We start from the raw sequence: 16,495 nt of genomic DNA, 5'->3' as shown, positions 1-16,495 counted from the left end.
CAGCAGGAGTCCATTGACAAGTGCCCTGTGGACTTGCTCTTCGTCTTCATCATTGCAACCTGAAATATCAAATCAGAGCCTCCATCCCCTAGGTGTCTCTTATGTGTGGTGTTGGGTGTGGTTCCCTGTAACAGCACTCCCCATGTAGTTCTTTGGATCAGGATACTTATAGTATGCATGCTCTCTCTATGGCCTAAGCTACTCCAAGCAGGATATTGCACTATGCAGGGGTATGAAAGCAGTATATAAAAAGCAGCGTATAACTCTATGAAAGCGGTATATGGGATGTGTCAGTGGGCCCCAACAGTTGTCGGTGCACTTCAATACCGCTATAAAGCAGTCATGTGGCTCTTGCCTTTTATATACCGCTTTCATAGAGCAATATCCTGCTTGGTGTAGATTAGGCCTCTCTCTTTTTCTCTTTCATTACAAGAATCTAGTTATCAAGTTGTATGTGGCCCAGTGGAAGCTGGTAAAAAAAATGAGAAGCAAGTTTAAATTGTTCTAAACTGTCCTTGGCTTCCGAGTAAGAGGAGGATAGTTTTGAGATACTACAGAGCTCGTTGGGGACACCAAACAAGCCGAGAACTGCTTTCTTTTGCATTCAGGTGACATTGTTTTAATATTGTACTAATGTTTGCGAAATCACAGTAAGGTGTGTTTTCCCCAGCTCCTGTTGAAGGATGTGTTTCCAAAACGTGTAGAGCAGATCAAAGTAATCATTAAAGATTAAAGGAAAAGATTGTTTCATAGCACCAGAGCTTGGCTCTCATTTTTTCATTGGTTCGGTGGTGCTCGTTTCCCTGTCTTTTTTTCCAGTGGAAGCTGGTGCTGTATGTCAGTGGGGCGGTGAATCCTCTCTGGTTTTCAGTCAGAACCAGTGAGAACTCTAAGGGAGTTATCCAAGGTGTGAAGCCCTTGGTTTGACTGAGGCCACAGCTAGACCTAAGGTTTATCCTGGGATCATCCAGGGTTCACCCCTGGAGCACTGGATCCCCTGTGTGTCACCTAGGTGAACAGGTTTGACCCCTGGACGATCCAGGGATAAACCTTAGGTCTAGCTATGGCCTAGGTGACACACAGGGGATCCAGTGCTCAGGCAGGGGAGAACCCTGGATGATCCCAGGATAAACCTTAGGTCTAGTTGTGGCCTGAGCTGGCTGCCTATTTTCTTGGTAATGAATATGCAGCTAATGAAGTTCCTTCAGAACTGATGTGACATGGATCCATCTTGGTATACCAGTTGGAATTCTAACAGCCAAATTCTGTACTATTTGAAGCTTCTGAACTGTTTCCAAGGGGCAGCCCCACATATAATCTATCCTGGTGGTTACCAGAGCATGGATCGGTGTAGCCAGGCTATCTCTATCCAGGAAAGGCTGCAGCTGATGAATCAACTAAAGTTGGTAAGAGATGTCCTTAGCCACCGAGGGCACTTGAGCCTCCAGTGGCTATGTCAGATAGGTGCGTTTCAAGGGATACAAACAGACTTACCTCTGAGAAGACACGTGTAGGATTGTTCTGTCGATGCCTTTTACTTCTGAGGTTTTTTAAATAATTCTTTACCCATGGCCCAATATTTGGCATATGTTCAACCTTCATCAGAATCATAAGATAATTAAATGACATTTCAATAAAACCTGGAGGCCTTTAGTAGCTGGTGAGCCAGCTGGAGTGTTGGATCTGTCACTTCCGAGGAATGTGTTGATTTGCATTCCTATTCTTTTTAGGAGGAGGGCTTTTTGGGTTTTTTTAAAAAATGATTTCTTTTGAAGAAGGCTGGCAGAAGGACCTGCCTACAATCCCATTGTTTACCACCCAACAGCCGTCTGCCATGAAATATCTGCGATACTGTGAGTTTCATATTTTGAAATAACCGTGATCAAGCTGCATTTCTGCAATTTAAAAACAAACCTTCCTGATACTACTAATTTTTCAGAAAGCTGAGAACACTTATTAGGAGTTGGTTATTTCTGATTAAAACCACTGTATAAATGTAAAAGGTGTAAACAACAACAACAACAACAACAATTTTTAAAATGACAATTTTAGTTTCTAGTTGTATTTTCTTTTTGTCCTGCTGTTAAAAAAAACCCAATCCCAATGTATTCTGCATCTTAAATAAAAAAGTCCCAAAATCATAAATGGAGATTATGAATTGAAATTCCAAGGCCCAAATGTCCCTCTCTATCTAGTGGCTTTCAAGGCTTACTCTAGTAGAAAGAAGTGGGAAGTGCCTCAACATATCCAATGTTTGAGATTTAGGCCTTAGCTAGACCAGGCTACTACTGTCACTGTACTTCTGATCCCCAGTTCAAACTGCTGTCCATCTTTAAACCCCTAAAAAACCTGGGACCAGTTTATTTGAAGGACTGCCTGCAGCAATATGAGCCTGTCTGGCCCTTAAGACTGGCCATAGAGATCCTGCACATAGGGCCACTAGTAAGGTCCATCAGGTTGGTGGGCATAAGAGAAAGGGCTTTCTCAGTGTTGACCATGTCATTATGGAATTCAGTTATCCAGGATGTGGTTCTGGCTCTGTTGTTGACTGTTTTGATATGGAATCTAAAGACTTGGTTGTTTACAACCTAAAGTTACCATATGAAAAGGAGGACAGGGCTCCTGTATCTTTAACAGTTGTGTAGAAAAGGGTATTTCAGCAGGTGTCATTTGTAGGCATGCAGCACCTGGTGAAATTTCCTCTTCATCACAACAGTTAAAGCTACAGGAGCCCTGTCCTCCTTTTCATATGGTCACCTTAGGTTGTAAACAACCAAGTCTTTAGATTATATATTGTATATATTTATATGGTCACTAATATAGCTTTCAAACTCTATAGAGATGGAGAATCAGCCTACAGTGGAGGGAGTTTGCTGTGTTAACGGAACTGGAAGAACATAGTCCATATGTGCATAATGTTTCCACTTCGTTTGCCATTTTGAAACGTTTCGCACAGTTTATAGTAGCTCAAACTCATTATCAGCAGTGGAGTGTCTTACTCCTCATTTCAGCTTAATTAAATCTTTCAGTCAATTGCTGGCAGAAGAGAAGAAAAGTATTAGGGACACTGAACTATTAATTCCACCATCTCACTTTCTGTGGCAATTTTCTAACAAACAGCTCTTAAGCTGTCAGCCAAAGAGATTCAAAAATTCTGTAATTTCCTCAAACAATGAGAGAGATTTCCCTCCTAAAATTTCCTGGGATGTTAAAATCTGAGGGGTCTATTTCATTCTATGGGGATTTGTGGGTTATTTTTAGACAAATTCTCCAGTTTTTCTTTACAGTCACACGACTGAACATTGTTGACAAAGAAACAAGTATTCTACTAAATTGCTGCTGACTTTTAACAACTTAAATTATAAAATTTAAGAGCCAGTGTGGCGTAGTGGCTAAAGTGTTGGACTGGGAGTCAGGAGATTCAGGTTCTAGTCCCCACTCAGCCATGGAAACCCACTAGGTGACTTTTTGCCAGTCACAGACTCTCAGCCCAACCTACCTCACAGGGTTGTTGTTGTGAGGATAAAATAGAGAGGAGGTGGATTGTGTATACCGTCTTGGGTTACTGGGAGGAAAAAAGGATGGATATAAATGCAATAATAAATAAAATTAATAAAAAATAATAAAAGAGTAAGTGTAACCAAGCCTCTTTTGACACTAATCACTATAGGTTCTAGTATTATGTTCCCAGTTCTTACATCCCAGGATTCCCATTACATGTCGAGCGGAGCTTTGCAATAAAAATCATATGATGCACTCCATTTTCATAGTAAATCTCAATTATGGGGCTGACGGGTTCACCTGTCCAATGCAGGCAATGATATTTGCCTGCAGGATCTGCATGTGGGCCTTTAGGATTTTTTCTGGGCTGGTGGGGGTAGGGCACCATAACTGAGGTTTGGCACCCTCCTGTGGCAGAATGTGTGGGAATTGCACGATATTACAATAGGGACGGTGAACACTCTGGCACCTTTTCGTGATTGGCATATCCAGAGGTCCTGCTCCTCGGGGGCTGTGCAGCTCTCATGTCTGGATATGGTTTGCCATTGGGGACCTTGAAGCTGTGCAGCACCAGATGGCGGTGATGCAGGCCGGTCTCCCCACACTTTCAAAGTGTCACATAAGAGAGGGGCCGGGTTTACCCAACTCCTGGCTTTGGAGAGTGGCTCACCCATAATGGCCGGCTAGGTGCCTGAAGAAAGGATCTAATAGATTCCCGCACTTTCAGATGCAGATCCAGGGAGGGGTAAAGTTCCCTTATTTAAATTATAGAGGCCCTAGTTTATCCCAAGCTCTCGTGTCTGTGTCTTTATTCCATGCTTCCTTCTCCACTCTTAAAAGGATCTCAATGAAAAAATTGTTCCAGAGTGGAGTGGATTTGAAAAAAAAGCAATTTTCATGTTAGTGATCTAAGAAAGAGATTGGAAGAGATTCTACAAATATATTGTGTAACCACTATTTATTTATTTATTTATTTATTACATTTTTATACCGCCCAATAGCCGAAGCTCTCTGGGCGGTTCACAAAAATTAAAACCACAGTAAAACACCCAACAGGTTAAAACACAATTACAAAATACAGTATAAAAAGCGCAACCAGGATAAAACCACACAGCAAAGTTGATATAAGATTAAAATACAGAGTTAAAACAGTAAAATTTAAATTTAAGTTAAAATTAAGTGTTAAAATACTGAGTGAATAAAAAGGTCTTCAGCTGGCGACGAAAGGAGTACAGTGTAGGCGCCAGGTGGACCTCTCTGGGGAGCTCGTTCCACAACCGGGGTGCCACAGCGGAGAAAGCCCTCCTCCTAGTAGCCACCTGCCTCACTTCCTTTGGCAGGGGCTCACAGAGAAGGTCCCCTGTAGATGATCTTAAGGTCCGGGTAGGTACATATGGGAGGAGGCGTTCCTTCAGATAACCTGGCCCCAAACCGTTTAGGGCTTTAAATGTCAATACCAGCACTTTGAATTGGGCCCGGACCTGGACTGGCAGCCAATGAAGCTGGAAAAGGACTGGTGTGATGTGATCTCGCCAGCCAGTCCCTAGAAACGTAAAAATTTCCAGAAATTTTGAGGTCATGTAAAAACCCTGTTTTTTTCCCCCACAGAAAGAAATCAGGCATCTTAAAGCAACAAAATGATGTCAAATCTTTAAAATAAATTTAAAAATTAGCAATACTTTTTTTAAAAAAAGAGCTCTTTACAGATTTGACGTCATTTTATTGCTTTAAGATAGCCTTCCCCAACCTGGTGAACTCCAGGCAGCATAGTCAGGAATACTGGGCACTGTAGTCCCAATCCAGAGGGCACCAGGTTAGAGAGGGCTGCTTTAGAAACTTAACATTGTGTTTATGTTCTTACAATTATTTTATATATAACTTAGGCAGGATCTACACTGCTGCTTTAAAGCACTTTATAACAGTTTTGACAACTGTTGAGGCCTAGGACACACTCCATATACTGTTTTCAGAACTGTTATAAAGCGTTTTAAAGTGCTTTAAAGTAGTAGTGTAGATCCAGCCAAAATTATCATTATATTTTAAAATGTTGAAAAGTAAACTCAGTTAATACATTTGTTATTATTCTCTGAATAGACGAGAACTATGTTAAATGACAGCTCCATCATCAGAAACACAGTGTTCTATAGAAGAAAAACCAAACTGTCAAGAAGGCACATTTACTGGCAAGGAATTAAAGAACAAAGAGGAACACAATAGAAATTTATAAAATTATACATGGGGTGGAGAATGTGGATAAACATTTTTTCTCACTCTTACATGATATTAGAGTCGAGGGTCATCCAATGAAGCCAAATGGGGAGGGGAAGAGGAGGGGGGGATTCAGGACAAAAGGAAGTATTTTCCTTACACACTGCATAGTTCAGCTATGGAACCTGTTGCCACATGATGGGGCGCTGATAGCCACTAGGTTAGACGGCTTTAAAGGGGGATTAGGCAGATTCATGGAGGATAAAGTTATCTAAGGCCACTTGTCATGATAGCTATCTGCTGCCTCACCAGAGGCAGTGTGTCTACGCCAGTTTCTGGGGAACATAAGCAGAAGGGTGCCAGTGTATTCATGTCCTGCTTGTGGGCTTTCCAGGGGCATCTGATTAGCCCGTGTGTGGACGCTGGACTAAATAAGCCTTCCATGCGATCCGGCAGGACTTTACTTCTGACATCAATTAGGGCAAATGAAGTTGATTGAAATAGAAAGAGAGAAAGGGTGGGGTGGAGGATGGCGGTGCCAATGAACAGATGCACATTTTCATAAGCGCTGCCAAAAAAACCATGAAAAGGAGGAGTTGTTTTTTCAACACGGTTGAAAATGTTCGTCAAAGACAGCAAGTAGTTTTGGCTCAGCAACAGTGTATGCCACCAATCTTTAAAATATTGAGTAAAATGAGTTCATGTATCATGTGCTAGTAGGAGAATGAGAGCATTATAATTCCTTTCCTTCCTGTACCTACCCCAAATTACTTAGAATGTCATGTTGTCACATTTCTCAAGAATTATACTGATTTTATAGACGTTCTTATCACCATAAACAGTGATGTTCAAAGGCAGCATTCGGTTTCTGTAATACAGTGTGTGTGTGTGTGTGTGTGTGTGTATACACACACACACACACACACACACACACACACACACACACACACAGGCATGTATCTCATATGCCCTGAGATATATACCTAGGCTGCAATACTAGACACACTTATCTGGGAGTAAGCCCCATTCAATTCAATGGGACTTCTCGCTGAGCAGGTATGCACAGAATTACAGATTAAATGTAATGGAGTGGGGAATGTAAGCCTGAGATTAGAGAGATAAATTTTCCCATTTTCATTTCGGGTTATCGTGACTAAGATCTAATCTATTTCCTTTGTAGAAATATACGTTGTGTCCTTGAAGCAGAAACAATATTATGTAATTGTGTGTATCTGACAATCTCTGATCAGAAAAGCCTTGCTCTGGCATTCCAATTGAGTCAGAGCTTGTGGTTCTCTGGACAAGACAGGGGCATTTGGAGGAACAATTATGAAACAGGCCCTGCCTGCACTGAACCAGCCTTGCCAGGGAACACAAGTTTAATTTCCTGAAAAGCCATTTCCTGGGGCTTCAGACACAGAAATATCTTTGATTTCCCCCTCCCCCCCCCACATACACACACTAGAGAGGGACTGGAAATGAGATGAACTCAAAGTGTTAGAAGCTTTGTTCAAAAAGAGGATTCATTTGCTTAGCTAGGTGCCTACTTTCATTTACTGTTTATAGAAAGATAGATAGATATTCCTAACAAAGCCTCCATCTATCTATCTGTATTCTCAACAGAGCCCATGGTCATGAATTGCCAAAAAAGGAAGCTTTATTTTCTACACAAGGTAAGCCAGAGGTGCTACTGCATAAAACAAAGGAGTCTGGAAGTCAAAGCTTGTTCTTCTTCTTTTGACCTGTGTATTGACTGCTCTGAAAAATCAGCCTCTTAGACAAAAAGAGTGACATGTGACCCATGTCTGGCATTAAAGGCAGAATGAAGCATTTTCCCTCTTCACTGCACTTTCCCAGCTGGCTTGATTGGGCTGGAATATTCTGGGGTGTCGTGTTAGTTCTTTCATGCCTTTGCTCTGAAAACAAAACAAAACAGCCCTTTTCTGCTCCTCCGTATTTGGTACTGCAGCCTTTCTCTCAAACGGAGTGCTTTCAGCAGCAGCCCCATCAATCTTTGCTTGTATACCTTGAGGCTCTTCGGCTCTCACAGCTATATGCTAGTTAAAATAAGTAAACATGGAGCAAACTGGTTTATTATGATTGACTATTTATACATCCAGGAATGAATGTGTGTCCTGCATTGAAATATAGTGTGCAATTCTCACTTGATGGGCTGTTTTACACACACAATACCTCAACAATGAAGGGGAGGTTCTTCTAGATGACAGGAGCTGTCGCTCTGGTGTTTGGCCTGCAGTGCAAGATGTTGCAGTGGTTCTGAGAGGAACAGCTGTGGGTTCACTGTGTTGGGTATAAGGGGCACCTAGAAAGATATGGACGTAAGAAGCTGCCTTATACTGAGTCAGATTCTTGGTCCGTCCAGCTCAGTAGTGTCAACACTGACTGGCAGCAGCTCTTCAGGGTTTCTGGCAGGAGTTTTTTTCCCAGGCCTACCTGGAGATGCTGGGGATTGAACCTGGGCCCTTCCTGATGCACAGCAGGTGCTCCACCACTGATGTGTGTTTTTGTTTCATGGTAGATGTTTTAAGAACTCACCATTGGGGAAGTGGTTCCAATGATATTTTCAGCCCAACTGCCTTAGGGGAATGTATTTACAATCCCTCTTTTATCATGTACTGTTATGCTCATCCATAATTTTACTAGGCCAATTAGGGCCAGATCTACACCAAGCAGGTATGAAAGCAGTATATAAGAGGCAGGAGCCACACCAAGCAGGATATAGCGGTATGAAAGTGGAATATGGTATAGGCCAATGGGCCCCAACAGTTGTAGTGCTCTTCAATACCGCTACAAAGCAGTAGTGTGGCTCCTGCCTCTTATATACTGCTTTCATAGTGCAATATCCTGCTTGGTGTAGAACTGGCCTAGGTCTTATGGGAGCTCTGCCACTTATGCAGAGTGTGGATTCTGCCTCTTTCTGAACCAAATGGTTACAGGTCCATTTCCCCCCTCAAAAGTAGGGATATCACAAGATTCAAACCTGCCTTGAAAAAAAGCTCTTAGTACTACACTTTTTGTGACTCTTTGCAACTGTTTGCAGACATGGATTCCCTCCCACATTGGCTGCTACTTTGGTACCCTTCCCTTTCGCTGTTTCATTTCTCCTTGAGTAAGTCCAGCCAATCAGGGACTGTGTATTGGGTGTGGAGACATCAAAACACTCCCCAGCCAATCAGATTTAGCTAAGTGCTGATGTCACTAAAGGCCCATCAGCATGAGAGCAATGCTTCCTGTACACCATAAAGGTGATCCTAGTCTATCAGAGATCTCTAAGAGTCAAAATATTCCTTGGGCCACTGTAACAATCCCTTAAAAAAAATCACCAAAAGGAACAGCCCTCTTTCAAACCTGATGAAGATTTTTAGATAACGGCTCTTCCACCACTGTACTTTTAGCTCACCATCTCCATAGGTTTCCTACTGTTTAGCAGTTTGGTAGATTAAGGCCACACTAGACCTAAGGTTTATCCTGGGATCATCCAGGGTTCGCCCCTGCCCGAGCATTGGAACCCCTGCATGTCACCTAGATGAACAGGTTTGACCCCTGGACGATCCAGGGATAAACCTTAGGTCTAGCTATGGCCTAAGGCTGCAATCTTATACACACTTACCCGCTGAACTCAACAGGGCTGAGTAGTCATGCATAAGATTGCACTGTAAGTCATGTAGGAAACCAGACAAAACAAGCAAACACTGGAATCAGTTCTTTTTGACTAGTCTTGGAGCACCTGTAAATGTACCCGGAGCAATAAAAGCACCAGAGGCAGAAGTGCTTCTGGCAAATTTAATCAAGTGCTCTCCCCCCTCTGATCAGGATGATGAAGGCACACAGCCAAGAGTCATCCCTCTGTTTGCTGCCTTTTGACACTGATTGACAGACGCACAGTGGGAGATTTGAAGCCTGATTATCTCTTTTCTTTCATCCGTTTTCTCAGAGAAAGTCTTATTATAATAGCACAGTATAGTTACAGCTGCATCCAACTATTTCCTTCAAAAACAATAACACCTCGGGAACCATAGAGGACAGAGGAAAATAGAAAACAGCATTATAAACCAGAGACGGGCTGCGCTTTCAGCAAAGCTGTTCTAAGGAAGTCACGGACAATTCCATTTTCAGGACATCTTCAGGAAATTATGATATGGCAAACTGAATGGCACACACACACGTGCACAGTTCTCTCTCTCTCTCTCTCTCTCTCTCTCTCTCTGTGTGTGTGTGTGTGTGTGTGTGTGTATGTGTGTACTTATCTGCTCCCATAAATCTGTGAGACCCAACCACATTTAAATGACTCAACCATGTGGGTCATTTAAGCATTTCTAGCCTTTAACAAAAATGGCATCAATACAACACAGAGCTAAGTGCAGAATTTTTCAGAGCACATTTAGGGGCATCCGGGAGGTTGCAGGAAGGCGGGGGGGGGATTCATTCTAACAGTGGTTTCCATTCCACTGGTAGATGGAAAGGATTAGATGCAATTCATCATTCTGAAGAGAGAGAGAGAAAGCACCCATCATTACTTTCTTTTTAAATGGTGAGTGTACTTTGCAGCAGATTTTCATTTATTTATGAGTGGATTTGTAAATAAAAATCTACATAAAACAGCTTAACAGTAAACTACAAAATTCACAATAATAAACAGTGACATAAAAACAAATAATTCCAAAACCAGCAGTAAAATCACAGCAGCTACAATCTAAACTTAAGTGTACGCATCAGAATCATGAATCAATTGAAAGTGGTTATACTACTAGTTGCATGGGGACCTCTTCCCCAAAACAAGAGTCCACATCATCAGAGCTTGCAACTAAATACAGGAATAGCATGGATAGGGCCAATTTCATGGGTCTTTCCAAGCAATGATTTCCCTCCCACCCTGCCAAGTGACAATTGGATAAGAGGGACCTAATGAGATTGGCTGTGCCTGGACGAAACAAGTATCCAGACAGTACTGAAGTGAAACAAAATGTTGCCATGGAGAAGCAGCTCTAAGGTGGCTATGGGCATGTCTACACCTTTCCTATATCCCAGGATCATCCCTGTGCAGCCAGATGACACACAGGGGAACCTGGGAGCAAGCAGGGACGATCCCTCCATTTGCCTGGGATAATCCTTGGGTATAGAAAGGGCCCATGTGTCCTACTTTACAAAGGACTATACTCTATTTGAAGGCTGCCAACCCTCTAGTTGAAGGCATCCCCTAGTTGAAGTGCTGTCCAGTCCAAGTCTAATTTAAAGGCAGTGGGGAGTCATGAGAAGGAAGAGGCCGTGAAATTGTCCATCAGCAGCAGGCACCTGGACAGCAAACTGAGCAAGCAAACCAGTCCCCTGCGCTAGATCTACACTTCTGCTTTATAAGGGTATTGAAGTGTACTGCTAACTGTTGGGGCACAGGACACATTCCATATACCGCTTTGATAGTGTTATTTCCTGCTTTTTATTCTACATTATCCAAAATACCACGACACATGTCATTGTGTGTCCTACGAGGTATAAATGTGCAAGAGGGATATAGCATTACCATGATGGGATCATAATGATATGACACAAGATGTGGCCCTGGCCCTGGTCACAGGCTTCCCCCACAATGATGACATTCATTTTACTGTATATCTCATGAAATTTCTGCTGTCCTTCCTAAATTTACAGCTCTACATATCAAATAGTATATGCAGATTGTATGAAAATCTGTGATCTCTGTTATTCTCTTGAGTTGGTAGTGCCTCTTATTTTTGTTTGGCAAGATATGTGGCCACCCTAAGCAGCTCCCACATCACTAGTGAACGAGGCCTAAGTGAATCAATGGGTTTGTGTTTCCTTAGCACTGTATCAAGTTTCAGCGAATGTTGAAATCTCTGCATTGAGGACTGAAGGTTATATGGTAGACCCCTCTGCTGGCACTGACGAGATATGACTATGAACTGTATATATCGCATGCCAACCAAGTGACAGCCACAAAGTGCTGCCTCTTGGACTTGCTGCACTTTTGTCCACATGCATGAAAGACAGGCAGCGTCTATTATGAAAACTGAAGTGAGGCAGTCTTTTAATAGACCTTTCTTTTAACAGTAATGAAAGGCTTCCTCATTGTGTCAGCTTTTGCACCAGTTTGTATACCTGCATATTTTACAGGTTTTTTTTTTTAAAAAAAAATTAGATCATCTGCACAAATAGCATGTGGAAGAAGACCAATCAACTTTGCATAGCATTTAAAATTGATGGTGATGGGTTAGTCATTCTTAGAGCCTTAAGTTAGTAATAAACCAATTTGATATCAACTGGATTATTCTTAGTAAATCTAATTCCAGTCCAAAGTCATCTTATTCCATTAGATTACCATATGTTGATATTTACAATAAAAAGTCACGTGCACAGATACTGTTATTTCATTTTCTGTTTTAGAAAGGAAAATGAAATCTAACAAGTGGGATTTGCCGACAAAATGTTGCAGCGTGAAGTGCTCTGTTCCATTTTCGAGCTGCTCTGTTCCATCCCCACAGCACCCTGATTTTCAATCAGCAAAATGGATCAGTGAAACAAATGGCAGGGTGAAGGAGAGATTTCACAAAATGATTTTCTCCTTGGTTTCAGGGTGTGTGTGTGATTCCTTTCTGGGTTTTAGTCAGAACTAGCCCTAACTTCAAGGAGCTGTCCAAGGTACTGAACCATATCCCAAAGTGGCTTCAGCTCTTTGAGTAGCTCCTTCAGCGTTCTGGTTCAAAAGCGACTGATTCCATTCACATTACCAGTTTTCCTTTGCAATGCAAGTCTCACCTGCTATTTTATCACTAGTGAAGCTTTCCTTCCCCCCACTCTCTCCTCTCTATGGCTGGCTCAAAAGAATGATAATCTAAGACGTCTTGCTCATATCAGAATGAGTTGTTTCAATTAGGGGTGACATTAGAATCATTTTTATTGTTTGTAGCCAATGGCCATTACAACATCATAACCATTAAGAACATTAAAACATTAATCTGTTTAAAACTGTTAAAACAATAAAATAAATTAACACATTAAGCTAAATAAGGCAGCAATAGAACACGTCATCTTGAATCAATGCCATACTCTTCGTGTTATTATCTACCTTACCCAAGGTCAGAATCCAGACTCGCCACAAAAGCTTTCCTTAACTTTAGTGCTGCTAGGGCAAATAGGGCCACCCTATAGCTTACAAAGTTGTCCGTATTTGCCAGCAACCACCTGATTTTAAACTCCTCCGTGTGACCTTCAAAATAATTTAGGAAGGGAAGGATGAATTTAATACGTGGTGATTTATAAAGGCGGCAGTGAAGAGCATAATGAACCAGGTCCTCAACTTGGCCTGCTCCGCAAATGCATAGACCCTCACTTACGGGAAAGTTACCATGTCTCCCCTTCAAGAGTTCCATGGGCATCTGTTGAAGTCTTAATTGCGTGAACGCTCGCCTGACACTTTAGGATCATGACAAATTTAAGGTCAGCAAAGTTGATTAAAAAAACTAATTGATTTTGTGTGTGTGTGTGTGTGTGAGTACATACAATCTCATTCTTTCCCATTTTCGCAAGGAAATTAATAAAATAATTGCAACAATGTGTAACAACAAAGATGTGCAGAATGGTTTGCAGTAATATCCAGTCCTGGCAGTATGATGAATATAAGGTAAAAAGATTACTTCCTAATAACATAATCTTGTCCATGTTTACTCAGCAGTAAATTCTAGAGCTTACTGCCTAGTAATTTTTTTGTATGTTTTTTCCGTCTAAATCAGTTTTGTGTTGGAAACAAGATGCAATTGCATTATCCAAATGCTCTGATATGTGCATATTGATTGACCAATATGCTATTGATTTACTGATGCCAGTGCTCTTTTTATGCTATTGATTTACTGATGCCACTGCCCTTTTAACAGAATGGGTTAATAAAACTCTAGTAAACCACACTATAAATTACAGACTCTGTGTCTTAGAACAAGACAAAAGACCACAGTTCTTTAATATCTTTCAGGGCCTTGTTCTTCAGGTAAGCATTCATCATGAGAATCATCTTTGTGATATTGGAAAGGGAATCGCTACATGATCTCACAAGCTTTTAATAATAACATCTTTCAACATAGCACTGCACTAAAAGCTGGAGTGCATGTTTTTGTCTGTGCAATGGTAGTGAGTGAATTTTTAATGCCATTTTCCAAATGCGAGGAGAGCAAAAGAGCAAAATGAGAATTTTCACTTAGGAAGTGACAGAACAAACATTTGCAGTATCAGCATTGCAATATCAGGATCCAGTTAATACATATATATGAAAAAATGATGGTGCATGGATGCAAGGATGGATTAATCATAGTCCATATTCAAAGTCATTGACACAACTTTGAGCCATTTTGACATCAAAATACTTTTTACAAACACACAACACATGTTACATGAAACAAATAATGATTGTTCTATACAGTTCTCTGTCAAAAAGGAAGACTAACAGTGCAATCCTCTGCATTTCTACTCAAAAGTAAGTCCAATTGTGTTTATAGGATTCCAGGTAAGTGTTTATAGGATTCCAGATTTAGGGGTTATCTAAACAAGTGATTTATTATTATTATTATTATTATTATTATTATTATTTATTTATTTATTTATTTATATAGCACCATCAATGTACATGGTGCTGTACAGAGTAAAACAGTAAATAGCAAGACCCTGCCACATAGGCTTACAATCTAATAAAATCATAGTAAAACAATAAGGAGGGGAAGAGAATGCAAACAGGTACAGGGTAGGGTAAGCAGGCACAGGGTAGGGAAAAACTAACAGTAGAAACTAACAGTAGAAGTCTGCACAACATTGGATGCTTGTGATTGGATGCTTGTGATTGGGCACTCATGGAAGTTTTGGGGGCAATTTCATGATGCCATCAACAACCATGATATCTCCCACAGAATCGTCTAGAGATCCCACAATAAAAAAAGAAACACTTTTAAAGTGGTAATAGCCAGGAAACAGCAGGGTCTTCTGCCACTAGATGGTGCTGTCTCATTAGAACTCAATGGAACTGAACAGATGGGAAGTATTCAATTCCAACCCTTTATTGCCCCTCTCCTTTGTAATGCAACCCATAACAATCACACCAAAGAACCAAGAAGCACAAAAGCCCCAGGTAAACAATGCAAATTCCATGAATGTAGAGACACTCTTACTCATACCCACTTACCTGGGAATAAGCCCCATTGAAATGCAATGATTAGACATGTAAAGCATTGCTCTGTTAGGGAGTCATCTCATGCAATGCAATCCTGTACATGTTTGCTAAGAAATAATTGATTTCAGAGTAAGTGTGCATAGGATTGCTGCCTTAACAAGGGTTACACTGAATATACTCCCATTTTCACTGTAAGGTCAACAAAAGTAGTGTTGTTATTATTAGTGAGATGAAATATTGGTGTCTAATCTGAATTGTGAGAATCTTAATCTTTTTTTATCAGTCTGAAGCCTTTGTTTCTCCTCTCTACCACCACTGTATCACTTTTTTTTTTTTACTGTGTCTTCTCAGTTAATCATGCAAAAGTTCCCAGCCAATTGGGGATTGCGTAGTGAAAGGATGACATCACAATGCTACATAACCAATTGGATTTGGCTAGGTGACAATGGCGTGGAGGTCATATGACCAATTAAAATACACGAACCCTGCTTCAACACAACTCCCAACAAATCGTCAATGGGAGGAAGTAGATTGGGTTCTCGGGCGGGTGAAAATGTTAATGAAAAACACCCCTCTCTCCTCTTTTGGCATAACCCTACTCATAACTAATGGTATATTTAATGTGCATATACTGCCCTGATTTAATTTAATATACAGGATCCCCCCATAAAACTGCATGAGCGAGCTGGTAATTTACAGTCACAACCATAAGTATACAAGAATGTTCAAGGAAATTGAGAAGTCTGATGTCAACTGACCTGTTCCTCACCTCCTGGAGTAATGTGTGAATCGGAACATAACTATCATTTGGATTTCTCACTTCTGCAAATTTTACAATGTAGTTCTCAGCTCAAAATAGAACAAAATGAATCTAAAAATGAATATTCCACACACAAAAGGCTCCATCTATTCCAGACAGTGGTCAATCAGCTGTTGTCCAGGAGCCTACAAGCCTGACATGAGTGCAACAGCACCCTCCCACCCATGTTCCCCAGCAACTGGCATACATTGTCATATTGCTTCTGATATTGGAAGTAGCACATTGCCATGTAGACTAGTAGCCATTAGTAGCCTTCTCCTTCAGGAATTTATCCAACCCCCTTTTTAAAGCCATCCAAATTGGTGGCCATCACTACATCTTGTGGTAGTGAATTCCATAGTTTAACTATGGGCTGTGTAAAGAAGTCCTTCCTTTTATCTGTCCTGAATCTCCCACTGATCAGGTTCCCACTGATCAATTTTGAGAGAGGACAGAAAATGTCTCCCTATCCACATTCTCTACACCATGCATAATTTTAAACACATCTCTCATGTCTCCCTTTACCTCCTTTTATCCAAACTAAACAATCCCAGCTGTTGTAACCTTCCCTCATAGGGGAGACGCTCCAGCCCCTTGATCATGTTAGCTGCCCTTTTCTGCCCTTTTTCCAGCTCTACAATATCTTTTTTTAGGTATGGTAACCAGAACTGTATACAATATTCTAAGTGTGGTCCCACCATAGATTTATATAACAGCAGTTATATTCTCAATTCCTTTTCTAATTATGCCTAGCATGAAATGTGCCTTTTTTTACAGCAGGCCAAAGCAACCATATCAAC

This window comes from Elgaria multicarinata, chromosome 4 (genome assembly GCF_023053635.1).
Source record: "Elgaria multicarinata webbii isolate HBS135686 ecotype San Diego chromosome 4, rElgMul1.1.pri, whole genome shotgun sequence".
Classification (NCBI taxonomy): Eukaryota; Metazoa; Chordata; class Lepidosauria; order Squamata; family Anguidae; genus Elgaria; species Elgaria multicarinata.
This window is presented reverse-complemented; position numbering follows the sequence as displayed.